This window comes from Dama dama, chromosome 6 (genome assembly GCF_033118175.1).
Source record: "Dama dama isolate Ldn47 chromosome 6, ASM3311817v1, whole genome shotgun sequence".
NCBI lineage: Eukaryota > Metazoa > Chordata > Mammalia > Artiodactyla > Cervidae > Dama > Dama dama.
The window spans coordinates 40,673,886-40,689,429 of record NC_083686.1 but is presented as its reverse complement, the minus strand read 5'-3'; the positions used below and the strand labels follow the sequence as shown (position 1 = coordinate 40,689,429).

The 15,544-nt window shown below is 34.1% G+C and overlaps 1 non-coding gene across 1 annotated transcript; it reads right to left on the bottom strand.

Annotated features, from left to right (window-relative positions):
- Positions 1 to 12,907: 12,907 nt before the first annotated feature.
- LOC133058948 (U6 spliceosomal RNA) lies at positions 12,908 to 13,014 on the bottom strand. Its single transcript, XR_009693456.1, has one exon. It is a non-coding gene; the product is annotated as a U6 spliceosomal RNA (small nuclear RNA).
- Between the last annotated feature and the right edge of the window lie 2,530 nt (positions 13,015 to 15,544).

The window sequence follows — 15,544 nt, the reverse complement described above, 5'->3', positions numbered from 1 at the left end:
TATTCATTGGAGGGACTGATGCTGAAGCTGAAACTCCAATACTTTGGCCACCTCATGCGAAGAGTTGACTCATTGGAAAAGACCCTGATGCTGGGAGGGATTGGGGGCAAGAGGAGAAAGGGACGACAGAGGATGAGATGGCTGGATGGCATCACCGACTCGAGGGGCATGAGTTTGAGTGAACTACAGGAGTTTGTGATGGACAGGAAGCCCTGGCGTCCTGTGATTCATGGGGTCGCAAAGAGTCAGACACGACTGAGGGACTGAACTGAACTGAACTGATGCAGATGACACCACCCTAATGGCAGAAAGTGAATAAGAACTAAAAAGACTCTTGATGAAATTGAAAGAGGATAGTGAAAATGTTGGCTTAAAGCTCAACATTTGGAAAACTAAGATAATGGCCTCTGGTCCCATCACTTCATGGCAAATAGATAGAGAAACAGTGGAAACAATGGCTGACTTTATTTATTGGCCTCCCAAATCACTGCAGATGGTGACTGCAGCCAGGAAATTAAAAGACACTTACTCCTTGGAAGGAAAGTTATGACCAATCTAGACAGCATATTAAAAAGCATTGACATTACTTTGTCAACAAATGTCTATATAGTCAAGCCTATGGTTTAAGCCTCTTGAGAAACCTGTATGCAGGTTAGGAAGCAACAGTTAGAACTGGAGATGGAACAACAGACTGGTTCCAAATAGGAAAAGCAGTACATCAAGGCTGAATATTGTCACCCTGCTTATTTAACTTATATGCAGAGTACATCATGAGAAACGCTGGGCTGGAAGAAGCACAAGCTGGATTCAAGATTGCCAGGAGAAATATCATGAGTTTGAGTAAACTCCAGGAGTTGGTGATGGACAGGGAGGCCTGGCATGCTGCAATTCATTGGGTCACAAGGAGTCAGACACCACTGAGCGACTGAACTGAAGTGAGGAAAAATCTCAACTGTAAACAGTAGAAAGAGTTTAGCCACAGGAAATTAAAATGCCACAGAAAAGGTTTAACAGGGGACATGACCAAGAAACATGACCTCTATAAACAATGGTATAAAAGTTCATTAAGTGATATAAAAGATTTGAATAAATGAATAGATACATCATATCTTTGGGTAGGAAAACTATAATGCAATATGGCTGACTCCTAAATTTACTGTATTTTAATCCAAACCCCATAGGATTTTATCTCTAAGTTTCTCCAAAATCATTCCAAAGTACATTTAGAAAAGATAAAGCAACTATATGACTGGAACAAATAAGCTTGTGTTGATTATTTGTATCATTTATAAATATTTAAATTCAGCTAAAGTATAATAAGATAGATTTAAAGAGTTACACACACAAGGAAATGAATTGTATGAGCTTAGGAAAGCATATACTACATAAAATATCGAGGCAAACTCACAAAGGGAATGAGTATCAACTTCAAAAAATGATTAGACACACACCCTTTATATTATATATACATATATGTATACATATTTCATGTGTGTGGTGTCTGTTAGTCGCTCAGTTGTGTCTCCTTGCAACCTCATGGAGTGTAGCCCTCAAGGCTTCTCTGTTCATGGGATTCCTCAGGCAAGAATACTGGAGTGGGTTGCCATTCTCTTTTCCAATATATATTATATACTCTTTACCTAAAAAGTAGGCCATTTACAATATCAGAAAATTAAAATATCATCTAGTCATATAGAAGGATAATAGTCTAAGATAAAAATTATTATAATTGCACAGACACTATTCATAGTTACATAATAATTTTAGCTTGGTATATATCAAAAGTATACAAGGAACAGACAAAATATAAATATTCAATGTATTCTCATATAAACAGTTCATATTTGAAAATCAATAATAAAAAGAAAAATGTAAACTTAAAAGAAAGAACTGAGATGTATAATTCCTTTGCCTACTAAATTGATCACAATTGCAAACTTAGAATAACCAATATTGGTGAAGATTGATTGAAACTATTACTTTCAAAAGAGTTGGCACTAAAACTAAAAGTATGTTTATCCTACTCTTCTCACTATTTAGAACAAATTAAAAGTATTAGAACTTGTTGAACATATACTACTAAAATTAATATAATTTTTATTATATTGATCATTGTAATATCATATAGAACATCCTCAGATTATAAAGACATAAGGAGTAGATATAAAAAATAAAATTTGATCCTTTGAAAACATGTGATCAGTCAAAAATGAGAGTTACAAAAACAATAAAATGTCAATGTTTATGAAAGATACTTTGTGCGTATGTAGGAGGGAATGTACTTACAGATAATCTGAAAAAGTGATAGAAGTTATTTTATTACTCTGAACTTTAGGGGCTTTGTCTATTCATAAAGCTAACAAGATTTTTGTGAGCACAAGAGAAAAAAGAGAAATGTTTGACACTGGAATACATATAAAAGCACATTTAGAGCATATAGTAAAGAATCTACACCTACTTTAAAAAATTACTTTCCTTCACCATGTTTTTTATTGGCAATCTTATATCCTATACTTTTACACAACACTTTAGATTCAGAGTTTAACACTGTAAGCATTTTTCCTACTTGTATAATGCATACAGTGTTAAATTCATGGTTGTACACCTCACTTGAATCAACCAAGAAAATATATCTTTTTAATTTTTAGATCACACCTTCCTCATCTGTTTTATAATGAAAATTAAACTAGCCAATAAGCAGTATATCAATCTTTCCAGGATCGAGCTGTCTCTGTTGTGGTTTAAAATGCATTTTTAGTAAGTCGACAATTTAATAAACTAGCACTGAACAAGGAAGAGAATTATCTAATGTGTTAGACACATACAGTACTTTATTATTTTTTATAATAAGAAGAGGTGGTCAAATATGCCCTAAAGCAGGGAGAATTTACAAGATCATTATATATATATATATGATATCATATATATCATATATATACATAATGATACATATAAATATATATATATACAAATCAATATATATATATATTGATTTCTTATTCAGTAAGCAATTCTCTGACAAAAACTTGATTTTTCAAGTACCTAAATGTTGAGAAAGGATTATGCTATGGGATATTAACTGGTATTTAAAATATTGAAAATCTGTAGGTCCATTCATGTGTTCATTTCCATTTTAATTGTTCAGTCAGAATCCTGTAATTTTGAGTAAGAATCAATTCCTAAAGCCTAATAGAGTTCAATGTTCCAGTTTGAAAATCTGAGAACCCTAGCCTGGTCTTGATATCAGTACATTTCCACCCACCACCAAACACCAATTTTTAGTATAGGTAAAGGATATATTTCCTGACTCTTTCAGAAAAACTATGTAAATAAGCTTGAAGTTCCTTAGATCTACCTTCCAACTCTACCTTCCAATATCTTCAAACATTGGAGACAATGTTTCCTTCATTTGAGGAAAACCTTGAATCTGTTATTTCCCAGACTAGTGTTCTATCTCTCTCACCTTCTAGAGTCACACATATTCTACAGACTTTGTTTTTAGAACCAAAAATGAAGTTATTATGACTGGTCAGGAGAGATTTGTTTCATTACACACAGTTAATAAGAATTAAAATTCTATTGATTTAATGCATGTACCAATGGCTTCTCTACTTAAGATCCATTCAGACATTATAAATCAGAAATCAGTTTTGACAGGTCTATTATCAATCCCAGATTTCAATATCCACAATGAATTACAGCAAACTAAAAACAGAGATTTGCTTTGTTTGTATCACTTCCCCATTAAAATGCTATGACAAGGTGGCAGGAGAGCTATTTTTATTTTGCTGACCAGCACTTCTCTCTCTCAATCAGTAATATTTGTATCTAATTTATATAAAGCTTTATTCATATTGGATTTGATAGCATTGATAGTTATGTGTATTTCAAATATATGAGTCATAACCTAAGACTGGGCTTCCCTTGGTGGCTCAAACAGTAAAGAATCTGCACGCAATGCAGGAGACACGGGTTTGCTCCCTGGGTTGGGAGGATCCCCTGGAGAAGGGAATGGCACCCCACTCCAGTATTCTTGCCTGGAGACGTCCATGGACAGAGGAGCCTGATGGGCTACATTCCATGGGATCACATAGCGTCAGACACGACCGAGTGACTAACACACATACACAACCTAAGATTAAGTGTTCAAGAAACTGAAGCAATTCTTACAACAGATTTCAGGTGAAAAAAGTAGCTTCACAAATTCTATTTTGTGAAAATAAAAGAAGAAACTACCTTAAATCCATGGAGATAAACTGAATTGAATGTGCTAAGTAGCTGACCCAAATCTTGAGACTAATTTACCAGGTTTATAAAAATACCTGTAACTTCTTTTCAATTGAGTAAACATATTGTTTCATTTAAATAGCACATTATTATTTCCAAACTATTGTTTATATTTTTAAATATTAAAATAATTAGTAAGATCCAAAAATAATTTAGTAAAATAATAAAATAAAATCTAAAAATAATTTATCCTACATCATATCTTCTATTAGGAATTCTATCCATAAAACATCTCAAAAATTCTTCAGTTTTTCTCAGCATCTTTTCCATGTACAATTTAATTTGCTTTACACAAGAGTGGTATAACTCAAGGTCACCAAGTTATTAGACTTATAGACTGAAGGACCATAAAGGTGCATCTCAGAATATTTAAGTCAATTTCAGCAAATGAGAAAACTAATGAAGGAACTGACATATCAATCATAAAAATAAAGAGAAAGGGAATGCAATAACCTAATTAATAATCCAATTGAAATATTCATCATTACAAATGAAATAAAATAATTATTGGCTCTGGGTTGATTCCAGACACTTAAAAATTTGACAATTTACCAGCACATTAAAACAGTCATTATTTACTGTAAACACATTTATACATGCCTATAGTAAGCTTTTTAATTCCTATGAAGATGTTGTATCTGTGTATGTCTGTTGGACAACCTTCAGATCTGTATTAGCTAATTATTTCATAGTGTAGGCAGTGCATTTCTGGACAAATTTTCAGGATGTGCAATATTATATATTAACCTATAAATAACATATAAAAATCTTTAGAAATTATGGAGATAGACCTGCTTGAGGGCATAGAAATTGAAATTACCTTGTCTATCCTGAGAGAGAATGGTCGTTGACTTCCTATTAGCTAATTAAATGTATCTTCATAATAAACAAAGAAAGAATGAAGCCAAAGTATAGATTATGCATGCAAAGCTGAAAGACTATTGCCCTATTAGATTTAAACTTGAAAAGGCAAACTAAAAGACTGTAGTAAAATTTTGCCACTTTTCCTCAATATTTATTTGATAATTTATGAGACACAAGCATATGCATATAATTTTATAAAACAAGGTACAGTATATGTGTGTATGCATATATACATTCACATATATGTGTGTTTATATATACAGACATACATATTTTTCACAAAACCAGTTAATTGTTTTTGAGGTTTTGTTTGTACCTCTTTTCTCATTCCCATTCTAACAGGCATTGCTGTTTATGTCTGGACACTGATGTTAACAACTTTCTAATAAACATTTTCATATTTTTCATGCTTATGTACTTTTATTAAATTAGAGACACATACACATATGAACCTATGCTTTTTGTATCTTGTTTTTACCCCACTTAACAATATCTCTGAAAATCTTGCCAAATAATAGATACTATATTGTGTCTAACATGCTTTATGATATGGGGGATCATATGGTATGGCTCACCAATTTTCTTTGATGGCATTCACCCAGATTATGAGTTTTAACACCATAAAAATCACAAAATATCCTTGTATACATGTCTAGTTTTTTAATTCTTAGATGGTAGATTCTCAAGGAACGAAATTACTGGGTTCACAGAGTAAAAGAACCCATGCATTTATAGAATACAGTTTTCTTGCAAAGTGAAATCTATCATTTTTATTGTTTATTTTTAGCTTAATATGCTATCATTAATCTTGCTTCATTTGTCAGACTGCAGTATTGTGTAAAGAACTCAGGTGACAGCCTCGTTTTTCTTTTCCTTAGATTTCAGGAATTCTATAAGAAAATATCTTCAAGCATCTTCTAGCTTCAACTCAGTAAACCTTTTAATAGAGAGAAGCGATTCTCCTGCAGTTCACACAAAATGTCTTTGGCAATTTATGTCTTAGTAAAGCACTGTTTCTTTTCTCTGGACTTTCTATATTTATAGGTAGAGCCAGCTGAATCTATGCTCCAAGTTTCCTTTTTACTTTGACATTCTCATCTTTTCCTAATGTTGTTTATGTTATGAGAGAATTACTGAGTTTTGTCACTCAGTTCACTTAAAAAGCATGCAATATAAACTAAAAATTCTTCTTGGATGTTCATGATTTTTCGGTCCAGAAAACCTATAAAATGCAGTTAAGGTCAATACACACTTTCAAACACTTTAAAAGACAAGAAAAAATTGAAATATGTATTCTTTAATAAAGGATTAGGGAACTTCAGTTCTGGTTGTGTTTCAAGTGGCCTGCCAAGTAAAATAAGAGAAAAATGAAACAAAAACAAATTATGAAAATGGAATGGGAACAATATCAGTAAACATATAAATACTTATCAAAATTTGTTCTCTAATTTTTTTAAGAAAATTCACTTTTTCCTTCCCTTTGGCTTACTAGTATTTTAAATGTAAACAATTTACTATAAAAGAAATCTAGGTTATATTGTATAATTTAAAAATAGGCAAATATCACAACATATTAATATGAAGAATGTGAAGGGAATCCAAAGTTTAATGATATAAACAAAGCACAAGATGTGCATTCTAAGCTTGATTTTTGGGATATTAATAAAATTTGTCAATCTAATCAAAAATTTAAGTTTATATATATTATATAGAGGTGTTGAAATTTTGTAATTGAAAAATTAATTTCTAAGTGGTTTAGTACAATTTTTCTCTAAAGAGCAAACCAAAACTTTTAATTAGAAATTAAAATAGTAATTATACTCATAATTATTTATTAATAATAAAGTCACATTGCTAATTAATTTCAATGGGAAATTTATAATATATACAAAAAATTAAGATTTTTTTAAATGAAAAATGTTCACAATGTGGATTTTTTTTTACTAGAGTAAGTATTTTGTCATATTTTCACTAAATTATTTTTTACTTCTTCAGAAATATTTGACAGTTCATGACAAAACCAATGTGGAATCATTTAAATTATCTAGCTGACACTAGTTTTTAAATACGAGTCATTTTTTTATCCATGCAATTCTCATTCAGTTTATAATTGTATCTTATTCTCAAATTTCCAGTGAGTTTTATTAGTTGACTATTCTTCAGTGCAAAAACACATCTGAATTATTTTTTTTAGTAATTATTTTGTTACTTAAATTTTGAAAGCATAAAATATTCCTAATCTATGTAATTCTTTGGGTACTCTGTGTCATTTTGAATAGGTTCACACTATGATTGTAAATAATATTCATGAATGTAAAGTATGCATATATCCATGTATGTATCCATGTGTTTGACACACAAATACATATATATAAATAAATTAATGATACTAATGTATGTATATAGAAAGTGAAGATAGAAACTGCAATAGAATTGTATTCATGTGAAACATGTAAATATAATCTTTTTGGATTTCTTTCAAAGATTAATACATAGTTTGGAAAGTTATATTTTTTTTCATTTATTTTTATTTGTTGGAGGCTAATTACTTTACAATATTGTAGTGGTTTTTGCCATACATTGACATGAATCAGCCATGGATTTACATGTGTTCCCCTTCCAGATCCCCCCTCCCACCTCCCTCCCCACCCCATCCCTCTGGGTCTTCCCAGTGCACCAGGCCCGAGCACTTGTCTCATGCATCCAACCTGGGCTGGTGATCTGTTTCACCCTTGATAGTTTACTTGTTTCAATGCTGTTCTCTCAGAACCTCCCACCCTCGCCTTCTCCCAAAGAGTCTAAAAGTCTGTTTGTACGTCTGTGTCTCTTTTTTTGTTTTGCATATAGGGTTATCGTTACCATCTTTTTAAATTCCATATATATGGAAAGTTATATTTATTTTATATGTATCTTGATATACTGATAGTTGTGAAGGAAATAATATTTAAACTTGCATGTAAACTTAACTTAGATCATTTTTCTGTTTTCCAAAGAAATTGTTCACATTTTAAATAGGTAAAGAAAATGAAGTTTTCATTGATGAGAGATAAAACTGAACATACATGATTCTGAAAGAAAGTTTATATGGTAGGATATATAAGTCTAGAGAATACAATCCCAGCTAATAAAATAGTCATCTAACATATAACAGTGCAACTGTAGAAAAGATGCTACATTTTACATTTACATATGTAATGCACATTTTCACTTTATGTGTCTATTATTTCAGTTTTGACCTACAACTGTCAAAATTTTATATACATTTAATTTATGGATATCTGGTTTTTATAATTATGCTTTTTTACAATACCTTCTCCAGATGCTTATTTTAATAATTAAGAAAATCTATTGGCATTTTGCTTTATATTATGCTTAGCCACTTTACCATATTATCTTAAGAACTGCCATTTTTAAATTAGAATTTCTTCAGTTTTTCAAAAGTCAAATTATCGGTGAAACACTATAATTTTTCTTCTTCTTGCTCCTTGGAGATATTTTTAAAAAAGTAATGGTGGTAGAAAACTTATGTGTTCCTGACTTTAAATGAAATTTTAATTTTTTCTACTAATGTAGAGAATTTTTATTAAGATCTCCTAATAAAAATGTATTAAGTATTTTATGTACATAAGATGTATTAAATATTTTATGTACTTAAATGTAAAAAATGTATTAAGATTTCATATTGCTTTTATAGAAATCCTTTTACCACATTTATTTAAGAAATTTCTATTTGTATATTCTTACACATTTAAAACTAGGAATGACTGATTTTTACAAATAACTTTCATAGTTTACAATATGATCACAGGTTTTTTCCACTTATTTATACAATAAAATTATTTTGCTTTAGGAATGCAAAAATTCACAGAATTAATAAAGATCATTAATGAAGTTGGCCAAGCGACATGGTTTTACAAAGCTTCTGTTAGCTCTGTTTGTATGATTTTTCTAAACTTAAATTTTTGTTTATTATATTTTTTGAGCCAGAATGATGCCCTTGGTATTTTTACCAAATACTAGGTACTATGTCAAACATTTGAAAGAACTAATACCAATCCATCTCACACTGTTGCCACAACAGAAAAAGAAGAAATACTTCTAAACACATCTTACAAATCCAACATTATCTTAATTACAAAAATCAGACAAGAATACAGAAAGGAAAATAAAATTATAGGCCAAATTCCCTGTTGAACATAAATGTAAATATCTTCAATAATAATCTAGCAAGAGAAATCATTAATACATTAAAAGGATTACACAACATGGTTCAGTGGGATTTATTTCATAGATGAAAGAATGGATCAGTATCGGCAAAATAGTAATCAATGTGATGACTACATTAACAAAAAGAAGATAAAAAACAAACTATTAGTTCAGTTCAGTTCAGTTCAGTTGCTCAGTCGTGTCCAACTCTTTCTGACCCCATGGACTGCAGCACACAAGAACTCCCTTTCCATCACCAACTCCCAGAGTTTACCCAAACTTATATCCATCAAGTCAGTGATGCCAACCAACCATCTCATCCTCTGTCATCCCCTTTTCCTCCTGCCTTCACTCTTTCCCAGCATCAGAGTCTTTTCCAATGAGCCAGCTCTTCGCATCAGGTGGCCAAAGTATTGGAGTTTCAGCTTCAACATCAGTCCTTCCAATGAACATTCAGGACTGATCTCCTTTAGGATGGACTGGTTGGATCTGCTCGCATTCCAAGATACTCAACACCACAATTCAAAAGCATTGATTCCCTGGTGCTCAGCTTTCTTTATAGTCCAACCTTCACGTCCATACATGACCACTGGAAAAACCACAGCATTGAATAGATGGACCTTTGTTGGCAAAGTAATGTCTCTGCTAATATGCTTCCCTAATAACTCAGTTGGTAAAGAATCTGCCTACCACTGGAGAAGGGATAGGCTACACACTCAAGTACTCTTGGTCTTCCCTTGTGGCTCAGCTGATAAAGAATCCGGTTGCAATGTGGGAGGCCTGGGTTAGATCCGTGGGTTGGGAAGATCCCTGGAGAAGGGAAAGGCTACCTACTCCAGTATTCTGGCCTGGACAATTCCATGGGCTGGTAAAGTCCAAAGAGTCACAAAGAGTCAGACACGAATGAGCAACTTTCACTTTCATTTTTATTTTTAATATGCTGTCTAGGTTGGTCATAAATTTCCTTCCAAGGAGTAAGCATCTTTTAATGTCATGGCTGCAATCACCATCTGCAGTGATTTTGGAGCCTAAAAAAATAAAGTCTGACACTGTTTCCCTTCTATTTGCCATGAAGTGATGGGACCAGATGCCGTGATCTTATCTGAATGTTGAGCTTTAAGCCAACTTTATCACTCTCCTCTTTCACTTTCATCAATAGGCTCTTTAGTTCTTCTTCACTTTCTGCTATAAGGGTGGTGTCATCTACATATCTGAGATTATTGATATTCCTCCCAGCAATCTTGATTCCAGCTTGTACTTCTTCCAGCCCAGCGTTTCTCATGATGTACTCTGCATATAAGTTAAATAAACTGAGTTACAATACACAGTCTTGACGTACTCCTTTCCCGATTTGGAACCAGTCTGTTGTTCCACGTACAGTTATAACTATTACTTCTTGACCTGCATACAGATTTCTCAGGAGGCACGTCAGGTGGTCTGGTATTCCCATCTCTTCCAGAATTCTCCACAGTTTCTAGTAATCCACACGGTCAAATGCTTTGGCATAGTCAATAACGCAGAAATAGATGTTTTTCTGGAACTCTTGTTTTTTCGATGATCCAACGGATGCTGCATGTTTGATCTCTGGTTCCTCTGCCTTTTCTAAAACCAGTTTGAACATCTGGAAGTTCACAGTTCATGTATTGTTGAAGCCTAGCTTGGAGAATTTTGAGCATTATTTTACTAGTGCGTGCTGCTGCTGCTGCTAAGTCACGTCAATTGTATCCAACTCTGTGTGACCCCATAGAGGGTAGCCACCAGGCTCCCGTCCCTGGGATTCTCCAGGCAAGAATACTGGAGTGGGCTGCCACTTCCTTCTCCAGTGCATGAAAGTGGAAAGTGAAAGTGAAGTCGCTCAGTTGTGTCCTGATTCTTCGAGACCTCGTGGATTGCAGCCTACCAGGCTCCTCCGTCCATGGGATTCTCCAGGCAAGAGTACTGGAGTGGGGTGCCATTGCCTTCTCCAACTAGTGCGTGAGATGAGTGCAATTGTGTGGTAGTTTGAACATCATTTGACATTGCCTTTCTTTGGGAGTGGAAGGAAAACTGACCTTTTCCAGTCCTGTGGCCACTGCTGAGTTTTCCAAATTTGCTGGCATATTGAATGCAGCACTTTGACAGCATTATCTTTTAAGATTTGAAATAGCTCAACTGGAATTCCATCACCTCCACTAGCTTTGTTCGTAGTGATGCTTCCTAAGGCCCACTTGGATTCACATTCCAGGATGTCTGGCTCTAGGTGAGAGATCACAGCATCATGATTATCTGGGTCGTGAAGATCTTTTTTGTACAGTTCTTCTGTGTGTTCTTGCCACCTCTTCTTAATATCTTCTGCTTCTCTTAGGTCCCTACCATGTCTGTCCTTTATTGAGCCCATCTTTGCATGAAATGTTCCCTTGGTATCTCCACTTTTCTTGAGGTGAGCTCTAGTCTTTCCCTCTTGCCTAGAGAATTCTGTGGACAGAGGACCCTGCTGTCAACAGGGTCGCACAGTGTCAGACACAACTGAAGCGATTTAGCATGCATGCATTGGAGAAGGAAATGGCAACCCACTCCAGTGTTCTTGCCTGGAGAATCCCAGGGACGGGGGAGCCTGGTGGGCTGCCGTCTATGGGGTCACACAGAGTCGGACACAACTGAAGTGACTTAGAAGCAGCAGCTAGTCTTTCCCATTCTATTATTTTCCTCTATTTCTTTGCACTGATCATTGAGCAAGGCTTTCTTATCTCTCCTTGCTATTATTTGGAAATCTGCATTCAAATGGGTATATCTTTCCTTTTCTCCTTTGCTTTTCACTTCTCTTCTTTTCACAGCAATTTGTAAGGCCTCCTCAGACAACCATTTTGCTTTTTTGCATTTCTTTTTCTTGGGGATGATCTTGCTCCCTGTTTCCTATGCAATGTTACAAACCTCCGTCCATATTCATCAGGCACTCTGACTATCAGATCTAGTCCCTTAAATCAATTTCTCACTTCCACTGTATAATCACAAGGGATTTGATTTAGGTTATACCTGAATTGTCTAGTGGTTTTCCCTACTTTCTTCAATTTAAGTCTGAATTTGGCAATAAGGAGTTCATGATCTGAGCCACAGTCATCTCCCGGTCTTGTTTTTGCTGACTGTATAGAGCTTCTCCATGTTTGGCTGCAAAGAATACAATTAATCTGATTTTGGAGTTGACCACCTGGTGATGTGCATGTGTAGAGTCTTCTCTTGTGTTGTTGGAAGAGGGTGTTTGCTATGATGAGTGCATTCTCTTGGCAAAACTCTGTAAGCCTTTGCCCTAATTCATTCCTTACTCCAAGGCCAAATTTGCCTGTTACTCCAGATGTTTCTTGACTTCCTACTTTTGCATTCCAGTCCCCTATAATGAAAAGGATATCTTTTTTTGGGTGCTGGTTCAAAAGGTTTTGTAGGTCTTCATAGAACCGTTCAACTTCAGCTTCTTCAGCATTACTGGTTGGGGCTTAGACTTGGCTTACTGTGATACTGAAAGGTTTGCTTTGGAAATGAACAGAGATCATCCTGTTTTGTTTTGTTTTGTTTTGTTTTAAATATGGAACGCTTCACGAACTTGCATGTCATCCTTGCCCAGGGGCCATGCTAATCTTCTCTGTATCGCTCCAACTCTAGTACATGTGCTGCCAAAGCGAGCACCATCCTGTTGTTTTTGAGACTGCATCCCAGTACTGCATTTCAGACTCTTTTGTTGACTATGATGGCTACTCCACTTCTTCTAAGGGATTCTTGCTCACAGTAGTAGATATAATGGTCATTTGAATCAAATTCACCCATTCCAGTCTATTTTAGTTCACTGATTCCTAAAATGTCAATGTTAACTCTTGCCATCTCCTATTTGCCCACTTCCAATTTTCCTTGATTTATGGACCTAACATTCCAGGTTCCTATGCAATATTGCTCTTTACAACATCGGACCTTGCTTGCATCACCAGTCACATCCACAACTGGGTGTTGTTTTTGCTTTGGCTCTGTCTCTTCATTCTTTCTGTAGTTATTTCTCCACTGATCTCCAGTAGCATATTGGGCACCTACCGACCTGGGGAGTTCCTCTTTCAGTGTCCTATGTTTTTGCCTTTTCATACTATTTTGTGGTTCTCATGGCAAGAAAAATGAAGTGGTTTGCATTCCCTTCTCCAGTGGACCACTATTATGTTAGTAGATGGTAAAAAGGCATTTAATATAAGTCAGCATCCATTCATGATAAAAACTCTCAGTAAAGTGGTATGGAAGGAACATAATAAAGGCCTTATATGACAAGACAACTAACGTCATACTCAATGGTAAAGAGCTAGAAAGTTTTTCTTGTATGATCTGGAGCAAGACACTCTCACCACTTTTATGCAACATGATTTTGAAAGTCTTAGCCAGACTAATTAGACGTGGGGGTGGGGGGGAGAATCCATGTTGTCAAGGAAGAATTAAAACTCACTATCTGCAGATGACAAGGTATAATATACAGAAAACCTTAACAAGTCCACTGAAAACTGGTAGAACTAACCAGTGAATTCAGTAAAATTAAAATATACAGAATCAATACACAAAAATTGTCTTTTTATACACAAATATGAACTATTAGAGAAATTAAGAAAACAATTCCAGTTATAGTTGCCTCAAAAGCAATAAAATACTTAGGAATAAATTTTACCAGGAAGGTGAAAGGCCTGTATATACAGAAAATTACAAGACATAAGTGAAATCATTTGAAAAAGAGCCAAATAAATGGGAAGATATTCTATGTTCATAATTGGAGGAATCAATATTGTTAAAATATCCATACTACCTAAAGCAATATACAAGTACAATGCAATCCTTATTAAAAACCCAGTGCAATTTTTCCTAGATATAGTATAGTCCTAAAATTTGTACTATATTACAAAACTGTATTAATTTACTTTTAAAATTTTTATTGTAATTTTAAAAGTGTGGTATTTGCATAGAAACAGATATATTGATCAATGGAACAAAATAGAGAGCCCAGAATTAAGCTTACATATATATATGGTCAGCTAGTTTATGACAAAGGAGCCAAGAATATACAGTGGAGAAAAGACAATTTCTTATAAATTGTGTTTGAAAAACTTATACCCACATGCAAAGTAATGAAACTGGACCATTATTTTACACCATACCAAAAAAAAAAAAAAAAAAAAAAAGAACATATAATGTGTTAAAGACTTCAATGTAGAACATGAAATGAACTCCTAGAAGACAGCATAGGCAAAAAACTTTGACATAAATCATACCAATATTTTCTTGAATCTGTTTCTCAGGGCAAAATAAATAAAAGCAAAAATAAGCAAATGGGATCTAATTAAACTTAAAAGCTTTTGCACAGCAAAGGAAACTGTCAACAAAATGAGGAAAAAAATTACCTGTGAAATATGAGAAAAGATTTGCAAATAATACAGTTGACAAGAGGTTAATAACCAAAATATACATTCAGCTCATACAACTCAACTTCAGGAAAGAACAACAACAACAACAAAAAAAAAACTGAATCAAAGAATGAGCAGAAGGCTTGAATAGACACTTATCCAAAGAAAACATACAGATGGCTAATAGGCACATGAAAAGATGCTCAGTATCACTAATTATTAGAGAAATTCAAATCAAAATCACAATGTGGTATCACCCCACACCTGTCAGAAAGGTTCTCATCAAAAAGTCTGCAAATAACACATGTTGCAGAGGATGAAGGAAAAGGGAAACCTGGTACATTGTTCATAGGAATGTAAACTGATGCAGCCAGTGTGGACAACAGTAAAAAATAAAAATTAAAAAAATCTAAAAATAGAACCAGTGTACAATCCAGAAATTCCACTCCTGTATATCTAGAAAAGCAAAAGCCCTAATCTGCAAAGAAACATGAACCTCATTGTTCATAGCAGCACTATTTATAATAGCCAAGCTATCATGGAAACAAGCCAAGTGCCCATCAACAGACAATTGGATTAAGAAGATGTGATGCGCACTCGCACACACACACACTCACACTCACACTCACACAGAGTGGAATATCAGCCACAAAAAGAATGAAATGCTGCCATTAGGAGCAACATAGATGGACCTAGAGAATATTATGCTTTGTCAAATAAATCAAAGACAAGTACCATATATCACTTGTATGTGGAATCTAAAAAACAGTGCAAATGAATGTATATACAAA